Raw genomic sequence first — 7,886 nt, 5'->3', positions numbered from 1 at the left:
GGCAATCAGTCAGATCTCTACCTTTGGCCAACATAAAGTGCTTAGCCATACTGAGATGAGTGCTCAGATGTTGTCATTGCTAGTTGCCCTTTATAAAAATTATGCTGGAAGAATACCTTGGAAAGTAGCTGGCAGGTACTTAGGTCCATATAAATTCTCTGTTTCCTTAATCTGTTGACAGATTCCTACAGCGCAGCAAAAAGTTTGGTTGATATTTAACCTGGAGTTATGTTACATCAAACTGTGGATGAGTAAGTGTTTAAAAAAAAATTTCCTGAAGAACAGCCAGTTTTGTGGGGGTTATTTTTCATGATGTAATAAACCAGCCTTTTTTTAATGAGGAAAATGTTCCCAAGAATAAAGTATACTTCTTCTTAAGTATTGGTCACAGGCAATACAATATATAATGAGGAGAAAATATTCTTTGCATTGCTTATGCCAAGGAACTGGGGAGGAGAGGGGCGTATCTGATGAATAAACCATCAGACATGAGGTTTTAGTAGTCTGGGTTCTGAAGGAATCCCGCAGTCTCACTGAAGTAAATAAGCCTTGTATAAATAATTGCTGTAATTGGACCTTCCCACAGAAGTACGGGCTACAGAAGTAGGACCTTCGTCTTGTCTTCAAAGGCTGCAGGAGCATTAAAAGAGTTCCAGGTACATGACAACACAGGGTGTGGTAGAGAGGAGTCCTGCCTTTCCTGCCTTCAGCTAGTTACCTCACTAATGCCAATATTCTTTGTCAGAAGCTTCTAGGAAGCAATCATTATTTGTTTATTCAAACCAACACCCAGAGGAGGGTGAGGCAGTTTGAGCTGGATGCTCATTAGCTGTGCTCCAGTCCCACATTTCATGACTCCTACTTGGGCAGGATAATGCTGAACTTCTTAAGTAAGTTGCTTAGGAGGAATGAAGATACTCTAGAACTGAAGAACTGCTGTAGATGAGTAAGGTCAAGTATCTAACAGAAGCCATTAATAATCTTCATCAAGGTGACTGTTACTCCAATCCACTTACAAAATAAAGCCTGGCACATGCTTAGAGAGCAGGAGAAGTCTGGGTCATACCAACCAAAATCAGAACTTTCATCTGGAGCAATGCAGTGTGTAGGTAGCTCACCCCAGAACAGGCTTTCCCCAAATTCAAGACTGTATTCATCTGTAAGAAAAAGAACTGTGAAGGTCTGAAATGGTTATCAAGGGCACCTTGCACGGACAAATTGTTACCTCAGCAGCAGCCGGATACTGCTGTGATGCATTGTCCTGTGCTCAAAGGCCCCTGAATCGTGGAATGTGAACCACCACAATAGTGGTGGAGAAAGGAGCAGGGCATTCTATTTCTCTCGGTTTTGACACATATTCTCAGCGATGCCTTCTAAAAGTGATTAATCCCCTTTGCTGAGCTCCTTGCCACGGACTGGGAAAAGAAAGCATGAAAAGGAACAGAGGAACAGCATTTAGGAACACAGATTAGTATTTTCTTGGCTTTGTTTAAAGTGAGGAGATGAGACTGCTGCACTTGCTGTTTCACAGGCTTGTACAAGAACCCAGATGAATCAGAACTGAATGTACAGAGAGGGCCCAGTTTTTCAATGTGTTCACCACACCTTCTACTAATGCACCCTGCTAACTTCAGAGGCATTAATTATTGCACGCAGAGAACATTATTATTCTTTCTGTGCTACTTTGCCCATGTATATACATGATGTCATTAGCCTTTACTGCCACTGGGCAAAGATTGTCGATACCATTTGTACAACCCAGCCTTTACTTTAAAAAGACATGGATCAATGAACTGCACCTATGGGTCAACCTTAATGCAGAAACCTTGAAGGTTGTGCTAAGCATCTGTTTCAGAGTTACAGTAGTAACTATAACGGTTTATATAAGGCTGTAAGCAACAGTGGAGACTGCATGGAATTCTGGGCAACACCCAGGAGCATGCAGCCATCTCAGTAGCATCCAAGTTGAGTGGTTTAAACTTTTTTTCCAATTGCAGATTTTCCTACAGAAAGCTACATTGCTGTACAGTAGGTTTAAATCTACTGACAGTAGTTTTCACAGCCTCCTTAGCAAAACAAGCCTAACAAAGAAAGAGTCCACAGATGTCTCAAGCTTTGTGAGCTTGATTGAAAAATTACTTCAAAAACTGTGTTCCCATTGCACCAATAGAAGAGTCCTTTAATGGCTGTGAAGTTAGTTGTGTGTATCTGTATCAGTTTTACAAATAAAATAAACAAGAGAACTCTAGTCAATGCAACAGTCTAGACTGAAGCCTTTATTCCTAGGACAAAGAAGATCCAACCATCCCGTTTCTCCAAGAGTTGTACCAAAACCCTCACATCAGGCCTAAGCATTGGTTTACATCACATCTGTGGCTGAAAGCAAACTAAACTTCTAGAAGCAGTCAGATCTGACACATAAGGAAGCAGTAAAATAACAACAGCCTGTGAATCATGCTCATCCTTTGCTGTTTTGACACGTTACAGGAGGAAATGTGAGAGTTGCCTGAGGGAATTTCTAAATCCTTCGATTGTCTTTCCTTCTAATATCACAGATGCATCATAATGCAACGCTTGAGAATGGGGCTTGCTTTTGCTGTGAAATTGAATGTTGTTATTTTATTGCAACACCATTTCCAGACATGATACCATCACTTTTCTGGAGCTATTTTCATTTTTACTCTAACAGAGTTGGACATGCACACGAACACCAGTTGTTTTATTCTGTTAAATATCCCAGCCTGTGTGGTGGTGAGTTGAGAAAACAGCGTGCAGCGTCCTCTGTGGAAAGATAGGTCAAAGATATCAAACACAGTAGCTAGAGAAAATCTGTGGGGACAATTTTTAGTGTGTGCCATACTGGTGTAGAAATCCTAGAATCATATAATAGTTTGGGTTGGAAGGAATCTTTCAAGGTCACCTCATTGCTCTGCAATGAGCAGAGACATCTTTGACTAGTTGAGGCTGTTCAGAGCCCTGTGCAGCCTGGTCTTGAATGTTTCCAAGGATGGGGCTTTTACCATCTCTCTGGGCAACCTGTTCCAGTGTTTCACCACTCTCATTGTAAAAAAATTCTTCCTTATATCTAGTCTAGATCTACCTTCTTTTAGTTTAAAGCCATTACTCCTTGTCCTATCACTACAGGCACTGCCAAAAATTCTGTCCCCATCTTTCTTATAGTCCCCCTTTACATACCGAATGGCCACAATAAGGTCTCCCCAGAGCCTACTCTTCTCCAGGCTGAGTAAACCCAACTCGCTCAGCCTGGCTTTATAGGAGAGGTGCTCCATCCCTCTGATCATTTATGTGGCCGTCCTCTGGACCCGCTCCAACAGGTCCATGTCTTTCCTTACTGAGGACTTCAGAGCTGGACGTAGTAATTCAGGTGGGGTCTCACCAGAGTGCAGTAGAGGGGGAAAATCACCTCCCTCAACCTGCTGGCCATGCTACTTTTGATGCAGCTGAGGATATGTTTGGCTTTCTGGGGTGCAAGTGCCCATTGCTGGGTCATGTCCAGCTTTTCATCCAGCAGTACCCCCAAGTCCTTCTTGGCAGGGCTGCCCGCAATTCCTTCAACCCCTAGCCTGTGTTGATATTGGGCATTGCCCTGACCCAAGTGCAGAACTTTGCACTTTGCCTATTTGAACCTCATGAGGTTCACACAAGCCCACGTCTCAAGATTGTCTAGATCCCTGTGGATGGCATCCCATCCCTCAGACCTGTCAACTGCGCTGCTCAGCTTGGTGTCATCTGCAAACTTGCTGAGGGTGCATTCTATCCCACTATGTCATTGAAGGACATATTAAACACTGTTTGTCCCAGTATGAACCCCTGAGGGACACCACTTGTCACTGATCTCCATCTGGACATCAGGCTACTTTATAGTAGCTTGACATCTAGTAAAACAGTAGAACAGAAAAAGCTAGGTCCATCATCTTATTGGTATTTAGGGATTGCCTCCTCCAAGCTCAGGAGAGGTGCATCCCAAAAAAGAAGAAGTCAGGCAGAATAGCCGGCAGGCCTGCATGGATGAGCAGGGAACTGCTGGGCAAGCTTAGGACCAAGAGGGAGGCCTATAGAGGGTGGAAGCAGGGAAAGATGGACTGGGTAGAATACAGACAAACTGTCTGAGCCACTAGAAACCAGATCAGGCAAGCGAAAGCCCAGGCAGAACTAAATCTAGCCAGGGATGTGAAAAATAACAAGAAGAACTTCTATAGATATATCAGGGATAGGGGTAAGACAAGGGAAGCTGTGGGTCCCCTCCGGAGGGAAGCGGGAGGTCTGGTCACCCAGGATGCAGATAAGGTTGAGCTACTGAATGACTTTTTTGCCTCAGTCTTCACTAGCAGGGGCCCTGGCCACACTGAACAAGTCACGGAGAGCAAGTACAGGGGCTCTGAGAATGAAGAACCACCCACAGTACAAGAAGATGAGGTTCGTGACCTCTTAAGGAACCTGAAGGTGCATAAGTCCATGGGACCTGATGAAATCCATCCACGGGTCCTGAGAGAGCTGGCAGATGAAGTTGCAAAGTCCCTCTCCATCATATTTGAGAAATCGTGGCAGTCTGGTGAAGTTCCCACTGATTGGAAAAAAGGGAACATAACTCCAATATTCAAAAAAGGAAACAAAGAAGACCCGGGGAACTACAGGCCGGTCAGTCTCACCTCTGTGCCTGGCAAGATCATGGAGCAGATCCTCCTGAAGTCTTTGCTAAGGCACATGGAAAATAAGGAGGTGATTTGAAACAGCCAACATGGCTTCACCAAGGGACAGGCTGGAGAGGTGGGCCCGTGCAAATTGCATGAGGTTCAACCAAGCCAAGTGCAGGGTCCTGCACCTGGGATGTGGCAACCCCAGGCACAAATACAGGTTGGGTGGAGAATGGCTGGAGAGCAGCCCTAAGGAGAAGGATTAGGGAGTGCCTACAGATGAGAAGCTCAACATGACCCGGCAGTGTGCGCTGGCAGCCCAGAGAGCCAACCATGTCCTGGGCTGCATCAGGAGAAGTGTGGCCAGCAGGTCTCGGGAGGTGATTCTGCCCCTCTACTCTGTGCTCATGAGACCCCACCTGGAATACTGTGTCCAGCTTTGGAGTCCTCAACACAGAAAGGACATGGACCAGCTGGAACAGGTGCAGCGGAGGGCCACGAAGATGATCAGAGGGATGGAGCACCTCTCCTATGAAGACAGGCTGAGGGAGCTGGGATTGTTCAGCCTGGAGAAGAGAAGGCTCCGGGGAGACCTTATAGTGGCCTTTCAATCCCTGAAGGGTGCCTATAGAAGAGCTGGGGAGGGACTCTTTGCCAGGAAGTGTAGTGGTAGGACAAGGGGAAACGGTTTTAAATTGGAAGAAAAAAGATTCAGATTAGATCTCAGGAAGAAATTTTTTACTATGAGGGTGGTGAGACACTAGAACAGGCTGCCCAGGGAAGTTGTGGATGCCCCATCCCTGGAAGTGTTCAAGGCCAGGCTGGATGGGGCCTTGAGCAACCTGCTCTAGTGGGAGGTGTCCCTGCCCATGGCAGGGGGGTTGGAACTTGATGATCTTTGAGGTCCCTTCCAACCCTAACCATTCTATGATTCTATGATTCTATGATCATAGCACCAACAGCCAAATAATGCTGAATTAGAATTCAAGACACCTTAGTTCAATGTTCAAGCATCATGAGGCCTTCAGAAAGTATTCTGTGATTCTGTGAGTCTATGATTCTATAAACTTGCCCAAGGTTGCTGCAAGTGGATTGTGCTCAGCAGACCAAAATGGTATGTCAGTGCCATGACCGACTCTCCTTGGCCAACCCAGAAGACCCATCTTATTACCCCTTGTAGCTTGCCTCTTCTTTAGCGATGCCAGTATTATTCCAGGTTTCAGCCTTGCTATTGGAAATGGCCAGACATCTGGTGATCTCATTGGTTTAGTAATATGAAATAGTTCTGATTTTGTAATAGATTTACAGAAATAAAGACCATTCTGTGGCTTTAGGATTCATGTTTTGACCCTAGGAAAAATTACGATTAAAAGGCTGAAGTTATGCCTCTGGGATACAATGGATTACTGAGAAGATAAACCAACTAGTTTTCTTAAGAACTAGCCATTTTTACCAAATGTGTTTGCATGTTAATTTGAAGGTATTTGTCTAAGATGGACAGAGGTGAAGAAAGGCTATATTTTAAGAAAGGGCTATCACTACTGCTTGACACAGAATTGTACTGCAGACAATGTGAAACTACTCAGGGAGTCAAGAATTGCTAAAAGGAGCTCATATGTCCAGTAAACTACTCCTCAGAGCACAGCCATTGTAATACTGTTGAGAAGTGCCAAAGAAGCTAAATAATGTTCGATTCAAGCAGAGGCCAGTTAGGTCCAGTTTACTGGGTAAGCTATAGAAACCACACCCTCCTTTCCACCTGAGAGACATGAATGGAAGCATTTTTTCATTTTATATTGAAATGAAGTCTGTTTACTTGGAAAATAGTAGCAGAATAGTTAAATCCTGCCTGGAGCAAGAGGTGAACAGAGAAAGCGTGGTAAGCAAGATTGTTAATGAAAAGAAGAGCCAAAATAATAGCAAACACAGTTGTGCCAATCTAACCAGTAAACAGAGTCGTATAAGATTCTCTTTGTTAACTGATTCATAAGGAACACATGACCTGCAAAGCTATTCAAAATTCTTTTTGTTCAGTTTCACTGGACAGAGAAAACTTTATGGCTTTAGAAGTCAATTGTGATGTTTTACTACTTGCTGGCACCATGACGACATTCAGTATCCTGACACTTTTGTATAACATGAAACTGAGTAATGTGAAGGTGCATATTTTCAGTTTCAGCAAAAGTACAGGGAACATACTACTCATTCTTATTTTTGTTGTTCCATCAGCATTGTTGTAAGGTATTACACACATTTGTCATGTTAAGAAATGGAAAATAGGTTAGTTCTTCTTAATGATACATTTATCACCAGCATTATGATAACTTCTAGACTTCAAAATAAAAGCATTCAGGTTAGCCATGTTCCTATAGTAGAAGCTGGTCACATATTCAAGACAAAAATAAAGAAAAAAAAATCACAGTTTTAAAGGACAAAACTACATCATCAGAGCTTACACAATCTCAATGGGAGCTAAGGCATATTATTCCCAGTCTCCATCAACTCAGTCTCTAGGGAGGGTCGTCTCCAGGTTTTTTTTCATATGAACAAACTGTTGAGTTCCAAGCAGTAAAGCAGTAAAACTCCTAGCACAGAAAAACTATGGGAAAGTAACTTGACACTGAGACGCCCATTAAAACTGTCTAAATACTTTTAGGATTGATTCCCATCATGCAAAGACCCATGTAAAATCTTCTGCACTCCATAATTTAGGTATTGTCCCCTTGATTCTTGCTACCTCTCCCTGTTCGCCAGGGAACTGCTCATCATTTGCAACGCTACTTCCTTCTGCCACTCAACCCTTCCTCTGGAGTGCCTCAATGCCATGTTGTTCAATAGATCTCTACATTAATTGTTTATCTTCAATCCTAGAACTTTTGATTACTCCTGCAGAGCCATGGCTCCTTGATAACAGCTGAAAAAATTGAGAGTTTGTTCTGTTCCATATTTAATTTCACTAAAAAGCATTTGTGTATTCTTGGCCATCAGCAGGAAACAGTTTTGCTCCCCTGGATTCTGATATTATATAAGTTTACCTCAGGAATTAAATAGATCTGTGTTGGTAAGTAAGCTAAAATATTTTCTTGGATTTACAGGATTTAATAGTGTGTATTAACTTGTGCAGTTGTTGCTAAGCCAAGCCTTCATTCCTCAGAAATCTTGAGATGATAGCAGAAGTGTTCTGTCCTCTGAACTGGGAAAGCAGTACTCTTGGTGAGAGTGTATTACTCA

This window comes from Calidris pugnax, unplaced genomic scaffold, assembly GCF_001431845.1.
Source record: "Calidris pugnax isolate Ruff unplaced genomic scaffold, ASM143184v1 scaffold178, whole genome shotgun sequence".
Classification (NCBI taxonomy): domain Eukaryota; kingdom Metazoa; phylum Chordata; class Aves; order Charadriiformes; family Scolopacidae; genus Calidris; species Calidris pugnax.
This window is presented reverse-complemented; position numbering follows the sequence as displayed.